Genomic DNA, 15,638 nt, shown 5'->3' with positions numbered 1-15,638 from the left:
AAATACATTTATAAAACAAGTTTAGAATCACTTCAGTGTGAGTAAATGGAAACGAAATTCTTAATTTTGAGTGAACTATCCTTGTAATTATTAGAAATCACAATTTAATTGGAGATCATAAGTTAGCTGAAACGTTACCCCCAAAATAAAATTAAATGTTTAATTATGGTTTTGAATGAGAAAAGTGTCTTAGAAGGTATTAATATACATGAAGGCTAAGCCTACAATGGCCCAGCAAATTGGACTAAGTCCAATAGTTATTTTACGTCCCTTATATTAAATCAAGTGAAATCAAATCATACAGGTTAAAATAAACAGAAGGCTCATTTTTGAATTTTTGAGTTAGTCATACATTCTATCTATTCAAGTGACTAGTTCATTCACCATTGAAGTAAACTGCTCTAATGCACATTCATTCTGAAAACACTGCTTAAAAATGTGTGTTGATCGGAGGCATGCTTAATTGCTAAAAACAGAAAATATTGTGTTAAATAAAACATTAAAACACTATTAATTCTTGGTTATTGAACTGTTGTGCAACATCAGTATCACACTTGCGCTCATGCTATTTCCGAAACAAAAATGATATTGCCCATATATGATATAAATGTCAGACAGAAACCCAGTAATTGTAAATGTTTGAGGCATTTGACTGCAGTGAGTTGTTGGCCTGCATCATGTTGGTCAGCAATCAGCTGTATGAAATGTAGATCTGAGAAAGGTCTCTTAAATGCATTAAAATGTTATGTTTTATTGTTTCTGAAATAATTAAGACAACACTTTTTAAAGTGAACTAAAGAAATGTCTATAAATTATATTATTGGTAGAATAACTTGTAACTGCATGAATTCTGCTGCTGGGGCTACCAGATCTGCCTCTCTTCGTCGGAAATCATATTTGGAGCTTGCGGTTGTGACCCAGTACACACAGCCCTAAAAAAGCGGAACCATGGACATTTATAAAAATGACTCTGAGATGAACAGGGATCCACTTTGGTGCTGACTGCCAATTACATGGTATTATGCAGCATGGTGCTAGTTACTCAAAAATAAAAAAAAAATGGTCACACTTTACAATAAGGTTCATTAGTTAATGTTAATTAATGCATTTACTAACATGAACAAACAATAAAGAATACATTTACTGCTGTATTTGTTCATGTTAGTTAACATTAGTTAATGAAAATACAGTAGTTCATTATTAGTTCATGTTAACTCATGGTGCATTAACTAATGTTAACAAGCATGGACTTGGATGTTAATAATGCATTAGTAAATGTTCAATTATGATTAATAAATGCTGTACATGTGTTGTTCATGATTAGTTCATGTTAGTAACTGCATTAACTAATGAACCTTATTGTAAAGTGTTACCAAAAAAATAAACTAACTACAGTTACTAGTTTCTTCATTCCAAAAATAACTCAGTTACTTTATGGATTACTTACATCAAAAAGTAATGCATTACTGTTAAAAGTAATTTTTGAGTTACTTTTCCAAACAACATTTTTAATTCTCTTATTAATGAGCTTATAACGTCATCGTCACTTCAGTACTGTATGGAAAATTCACTATTGATCAACTTCACTGTTTTAATTAATTTGCATTGTCACAACTAAAACACAAAACAAACTTAAACAATAATTTATTCAAGTTAGACCAGTAGTATAAAAATGAAAATATCACAAAGTTATAAACCAGCTGAATAATATTTTCACAACCAAAAAAAGCAAAAACTAAACTAAACTCTAGCTGTCAAACTAAGTTGCAGCTTCGTAAAAGTTTGTATCTAACTCTTAAACATGTTCCTTCACAGCTTGAGTATGAAAATAATGACAAAATACAACAAACACGCAACCTTTATGACATAAATAAAAGAGAGCTGATTTATCATTTGGTGAAACTCATTACAATTTACTGAAACTCAGCATCAAAAAACTGCTATTACAGACAACCATTTTAAACAAATCAAAAATATAACTGCTGCTCAAAGATGAATTTTCAAACTAACCACAAATTAAACATGGCATGTCAACAACATATGCAAAGTAAGCTGTGTATATTCAAAGTGCAAAATCTGCTATTGTATACAGCTCGAGAAAGGTGTAAAACAATGAAAAAATAAATAAAATCACAGCATTTTTTTGAGCAACACAACACTACAGGTAGTCTTCTAAACTAATCAATATTGTTATACAGATACCAAATGTGTGCTTGCTTATTTGAAACAACATACATAGCAGTATTTGTAATACTAACTTTAATAGTCTCTCAGTCTCTCTCGCGTGCACACTTTGTCTACTTTGCGTGCATTCGGTCTCTCTCGCGTACACACTCAGCCTACCTAGTGCGCATTCAGTCCTCTCTCGCACATGCACTTGGCCGGTCTCTCTGCTTTCATGTTAGTTTTGTCCAGTCTGGCGCCTCGTACATGATGCGTCTTCTTAACAGTGGTTGGTTGGCAAACTTGGCATCCACCAATCCCACAAGGCGCCACAGCTGTAAACAGGAAGATGTAGGCTAGACTGCAGCTAAAATTTAGTAATTTATCAAGTAACGGACAAACGCATCATATTGAAAAGGTAATGGAATTAATATACTTAAAACGTATAAGTTACAGTGTTAGTTACTGTCAAAGGTAATGCCTTTTCTGTAAGGCATTGCTAGCTATTACTCAACACCACTTATCAACCACAAGGGAAGGTGAGAGAAAGTGAGTCCGAGATAGTGTCGCTTTGGTTAAATTAGTGTTTTAAATTGACAGCTATAAAATAAATATAAAGACAATACAATATACATGACCAATTGGTCTCTTACTTTTCCCACAAAATGGTCAATTATTCAATTATTGCTAAAATTAAAATGAATCAACAGAAAGTATGCATTTTCTTTCTCCAGCTTAAACATGGAAACATTGGTGCAACCGGAGCATGCTGTCAGCACCACCCCATGACTGTTTAACTAGTTCTTTTGGATTTAGCAATAGGCTAATGGCTTGAGGTCGAAATGATTGTAAAAGTGTAATAATTGACTGAGGACATTTATTTTTAGAATAAAAATGCAAACCTAATGTGCAACAAACAAAACATGCCTTTTTTTTTTTTTTTTGCATTTTTATAAAATTGCCCATTGTCAATTATTGCTTATTTTATTTTCCAAATATCATTTAAATGACATTGTTCTCATTTTTGTGTGAACTGCATACCTTCATCAATACATGACTGAGTTTCCACAGCTGTGTGGACAATGAACATCAATAATATCCTCCAGAGATGCTTTGGTTTTAATTTCAGCGCCTGTAGTAAGCAACACCTCTCAGAACTGTTGAGTCGACAGATTACCAGGTAAAACCAATACTGGTATCAACATGTCTGTATTTGTTGCGATAACCTCAGAGTCATGATGCAGTTGACCTCTAACGTTATCCGAATAAAGTCCATCGCTTCCTGACGCGACATCTTTTATTCAAAGAGGGAAGCGAGCGGTACTGGGTAAATTTTAGGGCCTCTAATGGCCAATAAACCTGGATGTTCCTCTCCCACAACCGCAGTAAAACACAAAGGTGAAATTATTGAGACTCAGTACATTCTTGTGTCTTTTAGAGGGTCAAAGGGGTTCAGACTCAACATGCCTATAGAACACATGTCTTCAAATCACTTTTGAAAAAGCAGACCTGCACATTAAAACAATATCTATATACACCCAGCCGTGTACGCAGAGCTGCGGTGTTTCCCAACTGACCTCTCGGTTACAGGCCAGCTGCTTTTGGGATTCGTCCTGCTCTCCAGTTCCATCCTGATATTTCCTCTCTCTGCGTTTGAATAATAATCCTAAAGCGACTAGAAAAATTAGCATTCGCTTTCCGTCAAATGACTTCCACAGTTCCTTGTTTAAAAATGCACAGAACGCAAGCGGTCTAACTTTAGCAGCACTTGAGCAGTCTGAAGGTGGGAGGCGAGCGCCGGGTTCATTAACGGTCCTCCTTCTAATGGTTTCTTTGGATGCCATATGTCCTTCATGTCAGCTAAGACTCTACAGTTACAGTTCAGGTTAGTGTGAAAGACAGACAAGTTGTATAATAAGAGGCCTTGGGGCTTTTTAAGCAGATCTCACCAGCTTGAGTTACCATCAATAAATTCAACCCTGCAAAAGTGCTGACATAAATTAGGGGCCCCGTTCTCCTGTAACTGTACTTCCAAAGGTGTCATTGTTCAGAGCCGCATTAGCAACCCTCGCAGTTCCGCAATTAAATGGCCACTTCTTCAACAAATGCCTCCTCTCCTTGGGTCACTGATAGCGAAAGACTCTTAAACTTTATATTCCCTGATGGAGCGGCAAAGCAAGCACAACAGTTGGAGTTTGATGTTTTGGCAAACTCATTAATGCGCTGTTCTTAGGGGAGGCGCAGAAGTGTTTATTGCAGTTGTGGGTATTTGTAGTATCGAGGGTGTTATTTGCTGGCCCAGAGGTGTTTTTCTAAGCTTATGAATGCTCTGATACAGGGGTACTAATATATATTTGATGTTTAAAAATTGGAAAATCAAAAAATCTATACTGTTTCAAGAATAAAATGTTGGCTTACATTAACAAAATCCTTTTATGCCTTGGAATTTCATCTGTCAACATCAGTTCTGTATTTGATTTTATTCCAGCAGTTTACTATCAGTAACCATCACTTAAACAATATATTGCTAGACTTGAAAAGAACTGAGCCACTATCAAAAGTAAAACCAAATTCAGGTTAATAAAGCATTAATACAGCAATTATATTATATTATATTATATTATATTATATTATATTATATTATTATCACTATTCCCCCACAGTTCAAAGATATGTGAGATAGGTGAACTGGATAAGTTGGCGGTTCATTCTGCTGTGGTGACCCCAGATTAATAAAGAGACTATGCCAAAAAGAAAATTAATGAATGAATATTATAACTACTAGTGTAAATATTACTACTCTTAGAACATAAACCACATTATGAAATAATACATTTATGAAGTATTTTTAATATTATTTTTTCCCCTTCATGGGAAATACACAAGTGTTTGAAACAGACTATGGGAGATAACTAGACGACCAATCACTCTGAAGAGAAAGAAAAAGGGCCAATGAAATGCCAAATTAATTGGCAGAACATGGCTCTGCAGGTGCCAGTGATTTGTCATTAAAGAAGTATATCAGCTGGCGTCCGCAGAGCGAGCATTCAAATTTTGCCAGCTGAAGAACCGATCACTCAGCTAACACACGTCTTTGTTCTCTATTTGGGGAACGTGGGTTACGTTCATAACCAGGACGTAACCAAGACATTCCCCTTTATGGACTATGATGAATAACAATATTCATATTTCATATTTTTATTATTTTCTAAGTAGTGGTAATTTTTAATAACGTCCTGGTCACGAACGTAACCCATGTTTCCTCCAATACGAAAAGGAGACGTGTGACTGGAACAGACTAAAAGAGATCACTCTTCAGAGTGTATGGTTGTCTAGCAAACTCCCATAGTTTGTTCCAGACACACATCTTCTTTACTTATTGGGGGAACGTAGGTTACATTCGTAACCAGGACATTATTAAATATTACCACTACTTATAGAAAAAATCAAACATTTGAAATATTAATATTGCTATTCATCATCATCATTATTATTACGCAGTGCTTTAATTAAACAAATAACAAATATTAACACAATTTATACATATAAAATGTAATATTTGTCAGTGATAAACATGCATAATTTATTTTAAAAATACCTGAATTATAAGGAATCATTGCAATGATGTTTATATTTTATGCAATATTTTTGTTGTTGTTTTTTTTAAGTGACTTTTCTGGAAGTAAGCACTTAAGCACACATCTTTAGATCAGCAGATTTTTTTGCTTTTGTCCAGTCAAATCTAGACTAATCCAATCATTTCAGACTGCTTGGAACAGGAAAAATGGACACTGACTTGAGTTGAGAAAAGCGTAAATGGAAGTTTATGCATGTCAATACTAATTTGATGAGGACGGGCTTTCACTTGCTTTTCACCTTTTAAAATTGCCACGGCTTTCAATGCCCCGTTTATTAAAGACAGGATCTATTTGGTTTTCTTGATTTACACTTTTAAAAAGACAACATTTTACGAGAATACAGAAGGTTGTGTCACAGCTTGTTTTGTGAGCTGCGAAAGGCTTCAGTGCTGGCTAGAAAAAGTGAGAACCTAACCCTTTGAGCAAAGCTTCCAAGAAAAATAAAAAACACCCATTTCTCAAGCTTTCGGTCAAAAACACAGGTTCAGTAGAGAGGAGGATGGCATCTCGCCCAAGTCAGTCAGGTTAACAGAGGCCACTGCCACCAAAACAAGCAGGCTATGGTTGCCCAATGCTGCATAATACCATGAAATTAAGCAAAAAGAAATATCAGTCCACCACGAAACAACGGAAACAGGCCAAAACACAATGGATAGAAACCAGGACACAGGCCAAAACACAGTGAATCAAGAATCATATCAAATGTATGTACAACACGGCATATACCCTATTGGGGTTGGAACTAAAATATACAGGACACTGGCCCTCCAGGACCGAGTTTGGACACCCCTGTGATATGCAGTATATCATCATATAACACATCCCTAATGGTTTTCACTACAAATACCATTAAAACCATTTCTGTCATGACAACTCTTGGAGAGATTTAGTATAGTAATGAATATGCACAGTCAAGCCCGACATTGTTCATGCCCCTGGCAAATTCTGACTTCAAGTTTTTGTTCAAATGTAAATAAAAGCTGAGAAATATTTTTTCCCCACAATGATGTCTTATTATCTTCTGGGAAAAAAATTGCTGGTTAAATTAACCTAAAGTCAGAATTTACCAGGGGTTTGAATAATTTCAGCCTTTTCTGTACACTCAAAAAATGACGTTTGCTGTTTGTTCAAACTACCTAATTAAAATGAGCTGGGGGATTGTTGAGTTTTTGTAGGGGGACAACTTACATTTTTAAAAACCACTCAGCTGAATTCCTATATGTTGTCCCAACACAAATTGATTGTGTGGAACCCAGCATTTTTACAGTGCATTTGGCAATGTTTATGTGTTTGGTCTTGGCAGCATAGATCTGCTAGGCTGGTGCTGCTTTGATTAGTGGTGGAGAGCAAGAACCGAGACTTGCTAATGTACTGGCAGCACATTCACAGACATGCTGTCTGAGAATATAACAAGCTGTTGCTGCAAACATCACATAAATTTAACCAGCAGTAGCAGATCTGTTGTTGTCTCAGCAGGTAATCACCTGCCATGTAGTGAAAGCAGATTGAATAGGACCTATTAGTCTTATGACAATTTTGTTTTACAAAGCTTCAAATTTTAACCACCAAATACAGCGGCTTTAAATGATTTCCAGTGTCTTTTGGGACATGAACATTAGGATTTAATTTTTTTTAACATGCCACAAATAAAGACCCACAGAATCAATACAGTTTCCATTAAACCCATATATTTCGATTGTAACCAGTAAAACCATTACAAACCTATTAGAGCTTCCATTATGATTTCTATTGTTTCTTTGTTTTGATTAGAGAAGCACAATGGAAACACGTCAAAACAATGGAATTTTAAAAAGCAAATATAAGTTCACAACACATTGAAATCCAGCCACAACACAACAAGAAATTCTCCCAACCACTAAAAGGGGTTGGTCTGCAGAATCTGGCATTTGCCTCTGAGTGTTTGCACTGAACAAATATACATTTGCACTGTTTCTATTGTTATATTGCTTCCTTACGTGTGCATCAGCTTGTTTCTCTTGTGATGCTGGTTCATTTCATTGTGGCAATTAAGTTGTGTTGAAAACTTCTATTTTCATTCTACATTTCATTGGTGTTGTGAACGGCTTGGCCACCGTAGTAGGCACCAGGCACAGGAAGCACCAGATGGTGGAGGCTGGGATGACGAGTTAAACCGAAAAGGTCAGGAAGTGAACGGAGGAACAGGAAAAGACACAGGATCTTCTTTTTGAGCATCTGTATTTTTTTACAAATTGGATGGCTTTGGACAACCAAAGCTTAGCAGCCTTTTCCGATGAGTGACAGGCGAGTGGAGGAAAGTTGACATTGTTGAAGTATGAATTTCACCGTTTGTATTTTCTGCAAAACACTAAGTCGGATCAGTCCCTCTTGATTGGCAAGAAGGGCTTGTCCTGCAGTCGACCTGCCGGCAGATGAGGGGGGGTTTATTGGCGAGTCAAGTTCAATTTGTGAAATCTGTTTAACTTAATTCAGAGGATCTCATTCCAAAAACATGCATTAGGATGAAGTTATAATATTTTTGACACGTAATACTTGTGATATCTTACTATTGCAAGTACATTGTGCATATAAAAAAGTACAGGGTCCCAATTTATAAGTTATCAACAACAGTTGTGGACTGTGTGTTAACAAAGGCATAGCTTGAAGAAACTTTTAAAAAACAGACAGCTATTAACCTGAAATCAGAAGCATGGGTTCGTATGACTTCAAGATAAATAAAACAAACAATGTACAGCACGTTCAAATATATCTTCAACTTTTGACATACAAGTCAAAGACTTTAAAGGGAGTTTAAATAATCAGATATATTCTCTTTATTCCAGACACTAGGTCCAAATGGTACAAAAGACAGACTAAAAAAACCACGCATTAAAAAAGACAGTAATGCAAATATTTCATCAAATGTGACCGATAACGAATCTCAGTAAGGCTAGGATTTATCAACATTAAAATGCTATTCTGAGAATTCTCCAATCGACAGAAAACTTATATAGATCAAATTCTAATAAAAAAATTATTGAAATTACCTTACAGAATAATTCACTTACACTACCCTAGCTATGTTTTTTTAAGAAGAATCCTCATACAATCATCATATGCAACTGGCAGCTTATGAAGACTTTTTTTTTAATTATAGGTTATTTTATAATTATTATTATAGGTTTTTTATAATTATAGGAGCTATGTATAAAGAACTGTATCTGTCAGTTCAGTGTCTCGCCAGAATCTTATCTTAGTCACTTAATTTAGATTTAACATCATTCATTCAATTTCTTTTTGGCTTAGTCCCTTTATTAATCTGGGATGCCACAGCGGAATGAACCGCCAATTTCTCCAGCACACGAGCAGATCTCTGGGAAACATCCATACACACTCATTCACACTCATACATTATGGACAATTATAAATAAGTGGGTTAATAAATACAAGATGCTTTTACATTTTGTTCTTTTTATTAATATTTTTCCTTTTTTTACCATGATTTTCAGTTTTTTTTTTTTTTACCATGACTTATATACCAAAATAAGTCTGTCAGGCTTACTTAAGAACTAATAAAGCACTGCAGACCCCAAATACTAATTTGTTATCATTAAAATCCTTTATCTTATTGTCCTTATCACATATTATCCCAAAAAATATATTTTTGTAAGAATTGAAGTGAAGAAGTGAAAATCCTTTAGAATATACATTCTTTTAGATATTTAAAACAGTACAGATCAAAATATATTGATACATTTTTACAAAAATACACGTTATTCTGCTGAGTGACGATGGTTTGCTACACTGAACAATGTTTTGGTTGGAAGTATAGGTACTTAAGTGTTTGTTGAAGTGGAACACCTCATTAAATTGGTCAAACTGTTACAACATTTCGGAGTAAATGACAATAGAAGCTAAGCTTAAATGCATTAATATATTAATATTATAATATAATAAAAGTTTAACAATTGTATGGAGCAAACATGTTTTATAATGAATAAATAGGGAACTTGATGAGTAAATTGAACCACAATTATTTCAAAACATCTATAGCCAGCAACATAATAATAAAAGTTTTTTAACTGGTTTTGTAGCTTATCACAACATGAACTTTTTCATATTTGAGAGCAATAATCTCACTTTGCTGCTTGCCCATGAACATTTCCTGCTTGTTATCAAACTATTTCACAACTGTAACAAGAGACAATCATAACTTAATGTTAAAACAGCTATCATAATGTTATTTATCAATGTGTGGCACGTTTTGGATTCTCGGAAGCTATAGAAAATAAAAATGTAAAATTGGAAATACATTGGGACCATGCATTTTTTTTACATTCCCAAAAATGGTCTATAGAGCTTTTACTATGTAGATTGTGTAAAAGTAGCATAACATAGAAGTTCTATTAAATTGAAACTGTGTCAGTCCAGTTTTCAGAGTTGATGTTCAGTTTAGTTCAGTTCAGTGTGGTTTAAATTTTACTGCTGAAACTCCAAACACTGAAAAGAAAATGCATCGATGTGACGTGTTTTCATTCTGTTACAACTGAATCAGCACTATAGTAAACTTCAGTCCCTTATCCCAACAAATATATTTTTTGACTTGATATTTCATACGTTTAGTGAAAGATGTAATAGTTAAATCAAAGTCCGGACCACATACTGAAAATTTTGAAGTTAATTAATTAAATAATTTCACCCATATCTAGCAATAAAATGTTTTTGTAACACCAAAGTAGTCCCTTAACTTAGATTTAACATCATTCATTCATTTTCTTTTTGGCTTAGTCCCTTTATTAATCTGGGATGCCACAGCAGAATGAACCGCCAACTTCTCCAGCACACGAGGAGATCTCTGAGAAACATCCATACACACTCATTCACACTCATACATTACGGACAATTTAGCCTACCCACTTCACCTGTACCGAAGCACCCGGAGGAAACTCATGGGAACTCGGGGAGAACATGCAAACTCCACACAGAAATGCTAACTGACCCAGCCGAGGCTCGAACCATCGACCTTATTGCTGTGAGGCGAAAGCACTACCTACTGCGCCACCCATTTAACATCATATATGAGAAAAATCAAAAATTGAAAGAAAGAATGAAAGTCAAGCAGTAATAATCTGACATTAATGACTAAAAATACATTTCTCATGACCCAAGAGCAGAGGGAAAAGTTAAAAAGCAAAAGATGTTCTGTGTCTGGTCTTGATCCAGACCTAAAGGACTTCTTCCTCCTGCCCTCTCTGAACAGGCTAAAGAGCTCAGAGATGTTGTGACATCTCAGTGATTGATGGGTAAAATAAGAGCCATCCTGTAATAAAAGCAAAGTCGACGCAACAAAAGGCAGGATTTGAAAATCCTAAGTCAATACAGAACATTGATCCCACTGGAGGGATGGAAAAGGAAAAAGAGGATAAACCCTGGAGAGAAAAAAGCAAGAATCCGTCATGAAAGAAGGAATGAAGTATTACGTGAAGAGCCGGTTTATGTGAGTCGGTCATCTGGATAATAGACGAGGCACAGCAGAATCATGCTGACCAGATATTCTATAACCCTCAGACTATAAAATCCAGGTCTGGAATCAATCTGCAATTTTATAGCCGCCCTGTTTCTGCTCTCCGTTGTTTTATCAGTGAAAGGATGATACATTTTTGCGCTCTACCTGCTCACATGCACTTTACCCGAGTGCTGAAATGCTACAGCAGCAATAAATAGCGGTCGTAGCTTTAGGGCCTGTCATCAGCGTTCAGTCTGGTCTCTAGGAGTTCACTGGTTCAAAAACAGTTCTGACCACTGCAAAGACATACAGGGTTCCCATTCTAAGCCAAGTGTCAAATTCCCTGACATTTCCCCGACATTTACTAACAAAAAAAAAGCTGCATTTCCATGATCTATAATGAATAAACGGGGAGCAGTTATGCTAAAAATATTACATTCAAATAATAATAATTGACAATGGTTTTAGCTTGAATGTTATTTTACATGAGTTTTAACTATGAGAACAATAATGCATTACCTCAGATTTTGAAAAAAAGTAATGCCTGAAAAAAGTTTGCATGTCTATGAAGTAGGGCTGTGCGATTTAGGGAAAAATATCTACAGTAATTTTTTGACAGATATTGCGATTTGATTCACGATATAATTTTGTAGACAAGCCTCAGCTCAATAGTGTGCAAGCCGTGGCACCAATTTTGCGACAGCTCTTAAAAATGACCTGTTTTTGTTCGGTGTCTGTGAGTTTGAAACCAAACTATTCCCATATTACACATGCTGTTTTTCTTTGATATTAATTAGTCTAATAATGCTTCTGAAGCAGCAGACGGCAACATCCCACTTTTCCGCGCTTTCCTCTTTGTTTTCTTTTTTTTTATTGTGGGCATTCCACATAGTTCAGTTGCGCAATTCTGATTGGGCTGAATTAAAGTGTGCTCACTCAATTGACTGTCACACACAGACAGCACTCACACATATGCTCTGGGCGGGGGAAATTCAAAAATACGTATTTATTTCATATCGTAGCCTCTTGCGATGAACTAATCCCAATGTTTCAAATTGCGATTTGATTTCGCACAGCCCTACTATGAAGAACTCACTGTCTGACATTTGATAGCTCAATATAGTTTAACAAAATGTATCTTTTTTGTCATCTACTTTTTAACAACCAATTTTTAAAGTGGTCATTTTAAAGCCAAAGCTCTTAAAATGTACCCTTACTGGTCAAAAGTTTGAGGTTAGTAGGATTTTTAAATGTTTTAAAATAAGCTTATCCTGCTCACCAAGTCTGCATTTATTTATAGGGGTGGTCCACTACGACATCATATTTTAAACTTTAGTTCATGTGTAATGTAGCTGTGTGAACATAAACAACATCTCTGAATGTAAAAAGCTCAAAGTTCAATGCAAAGGGAGTTTTTTTCAAGGTTTTTACAGAGTTAGCTTAGCAAAGCCTACAATGAAAGAATTTTGGGGACTACGAAAAAATACTTCCGGCCCTTGTTAGATCACAAAGGTTTTTTTACCACGCACAGACACTGCGCAGCTAAGGGCCGAGGCCAGAGGCGCTGTAACGTTATAGCAGAGATAGAGCTAAAACGCTGCTGTTTCCACAGAGCTTCGTCTGTTTCTGTATTTGGCCTTCCAAAGGACACGACACAAAGACAGAAGTGCTTACAGTTCAATATTAATTATGTTCCAGAGAATTATAAAACGCATAGAAAGCATGATTTGACAAAACAGCTCCAGAATCACTCCCAGTTCAGTACTGGATTCGGTTAAAATCTCCTTAAAGCAGAAGCTGTGAACTACAACCTGTAAGTGTTTTTATTTGTTAAAATTGATCATGACAAGTACAGTGTCTATTGTTAACGGTATGCTGTAGCAACGATGTAAACAATAGGAAATGCTGTTTTTTTTTTATCAAAAATTGTAAAATTGTGAAATGTTGTTGCACTATAAAATAACTTTTCAAAATTATTAAACTTGATAATTTAATCCAGTGATGAAAGATGAATGTTCAGCTTCATTACTCTATTACTAATATTTTATTATTAACAATGGCTGGAGTAATAATTTCATTTGAAACTGCATACAATAAGAAAGCAGTTATTTTGACAATTTAACAATAATCCTAGAATCAAGCTGTAGAACTAAATGATACAAAAATAGTTTTATACCAGCAGCCATTAGATATTTAAATAATCCAAGGTCTTTCTGTGACGTGAATATTTTACATTTTTAAAGATAGTTTTAAACATTTATCTTTGGGGGGTGGAGTGATTGTTTATTTGTTCTTTATTGTTTGTTTGTTTGTTTGTTTGTTTTGGAAGACACATTTGTTTTGTGTGTATATGTTTTATGTCTTTATGTCCAGTTGTTGTTGTCACTATGGGAGTTTTTTGTGTGGCACTGTTATGAAATGAGGACTCTTGACTGCAAACCAAATATACCTTCAGGTAAATAAAGTGACCTAACCTAATATTTGTACATTTAAAAACATGCCGCCTTGATGAATAGAACAATTTTCTTAAAAAAAAACATCAAAAACTGAGCCCACATTTTGACCAATAGTGTATATTATTCTGGCTTGTTAGCCTTCTTTAACAGGTACAAGTCTGGTGACTGCATCTAACTTAAGTGATTGCTAGTTGATGCACAGGAAAGAAATAAAATGGAGCTGAAAAATAGCCTAACCATAATAATTGGCATCTAAAACAGCATAATAAATAAAGTATAGAAAAATGCATTGTGATAAATAAAACTGAAATTGAAAAAACACACTGATTCATTGGATTTACTTTTTTTTTTAAGGTAAAAGGCTGCAAACTATTTATATAGGTTGATCTTAAACAAATTAAGTTGAGCATTACTAAATTTTATATTGTTTGTTTAAATTCCTCCCATATAAATTGTTTGCAACCACTTACCTTAAAATCATTAGTAAATTTAATGAATCAGTTTGCCAGTGCATGAAATGAATCAAACAAAAAATATATAATTCGATGTCTGGAAAAGACATTTTAAAATTGTAGAATTTCAATGATCTGTGGGAACCCTGAGTATAAAACAAGTTGGATTTTACCCATCTGTCTATCATAAAAATCTACTGGGCAGACTTCACTTGCACCTCACATTCTTTCACACAGCCTTAAAATATTCATTTAGAATCTTAAAGACTAAAAAAAATGCAACAACACCTAAATGGCTTCAGGATCTATGTACCAGCATGCGATCACTGAAGCAGAGCTGCTGCTGGTTGCGGCTTTCAACCAAAATCACACACAAGCGCACATGCATGCACTCGCACAGATGTCTCATTGTTCCTTTAGTCGCTCCTTCTGTGTGCTTAATTAAAGCTGAACTGCGGGACTGTCCTCATGACGCTAATAGAAAGCACACTTCTCCCTCTTCTGCTCTTGTATCGGCATGTTCAGAAAAATCAAGCCTCCTCCTCGATACTTAATCTTTAACACCATGCAATAAATAAATTGGAGATGAAGATTAGCACATATTCATGTGCTAATTTTATATATAATATTCACACAGCTGTATTTCATGTTTCATATTTCCTGATGTCTTCATACGCTTTGGCAACACAAACTCGCCTGGAAAGTGACAAAAGATGATTTAATAAGAATTATGGCTCACAGAATTCAGCCCATGCTGATGGAAAAATGATCTAAAATTAGTATGTTTCCTATTCTCTTTCTTTTTACCGTTGTAGCTGTAGCTCATTCAAGACCAGGGTCAACCTGCAGCTTGTTTGGTGGTAAAGGTTATCTTATCAGCTCATGTTCAGATTGAGTGACCAGCTCAGTGGGTGGACTGGGGTATTTGTAAAGTGATCAGAGCAGCAGAGTTCTAGTTCACAGAGATAACAGAGCATCTGCTGCTCATCCAGTGCGCCCCATGAGTCAGCTAACACTGACAGAGCCTGTCTCAAGTACAACAGAAAACAGCATAACAAGGTGCACTAAACAGTTTTGGCTCACACAGGTGTGATGAGTTTATGTGCAACATGCACTGTATATTAACAGTTACAAATTACTGTACAATTTACAGTAACTTACTGGCAATTTTGGTTACCAGTAAGACAGTAAATTTACAATGCATTGTAAATTAATAATTACGTTTTACTGTAAAATTTAATTTACAGTGACTTAAATAGTAAGTACACAGTAAATTATTAAATTACAGTAACTTACAGGCAACCAAAATTGCCATTAAGTTACTGTAAATTTTACAGTATTTTAACAGTGTATATTACAAACGTTAGTTTTTCTTTTAAAATTTATAGTCAGTCAAAAAGATTAGCTCTCCTGAATTATTAGTCCCCCCTCATATATTTTCCCC

At 35.1% G+C, this 15,638-nt stretch overlaps 2 long non-coding RNA genes across 3 annotated transcripts in view; one reads left to right on the top strand and one right to left on the bottom strand.

Annotated features, from left to right (window-relative positions):
• Positions 1–15,638, top strand: part of LOC103911981 (uncharacterized) — a 79,304-nt gene that overhangs the window by 10,478 nt on the left and 53,188 nt on the right. The gene's annotated exons all lie outside the window — the stretch shown is intronic.
• Positions 1,628–15,638, bottom strand: part of LOC141377137 (uncharacterized) — a 55,687-nt gene continuing 41,676 nt past the window's right edge. The window contains exon 4 of one of the 2 annotated variants that reach the window (XR_012389170.1): positions 1,628–2,498. This is a non-coding gene — a long non-coding RNA (uncharacterized lncRNA). Of the gene's footprint in view, positions 2,499–7,472; positions 8,203–15,638 lie in introns of those variants that run through there. The other variant, XR_012389169.1, reaches the window with a different exon arrangement.

Source organism: Danio rerio, chromosome 13 (assembly GCF_049306965.1).
Source record: "Danio rerio strain Tuebingen ecotype United States chromosome 13, GRCz12tu, whole genome shotgun sequence".
In the NCBI taxonomy this organism is placed as follows: Eukaryota; Metazoa; Chordata; class Actinopteri; order Cypriniformes; family Danionidae; genus Danio; species Danio rerio.
This window is presented reverse-complemented; position numbering and strand designations above follow the sequence as displayed.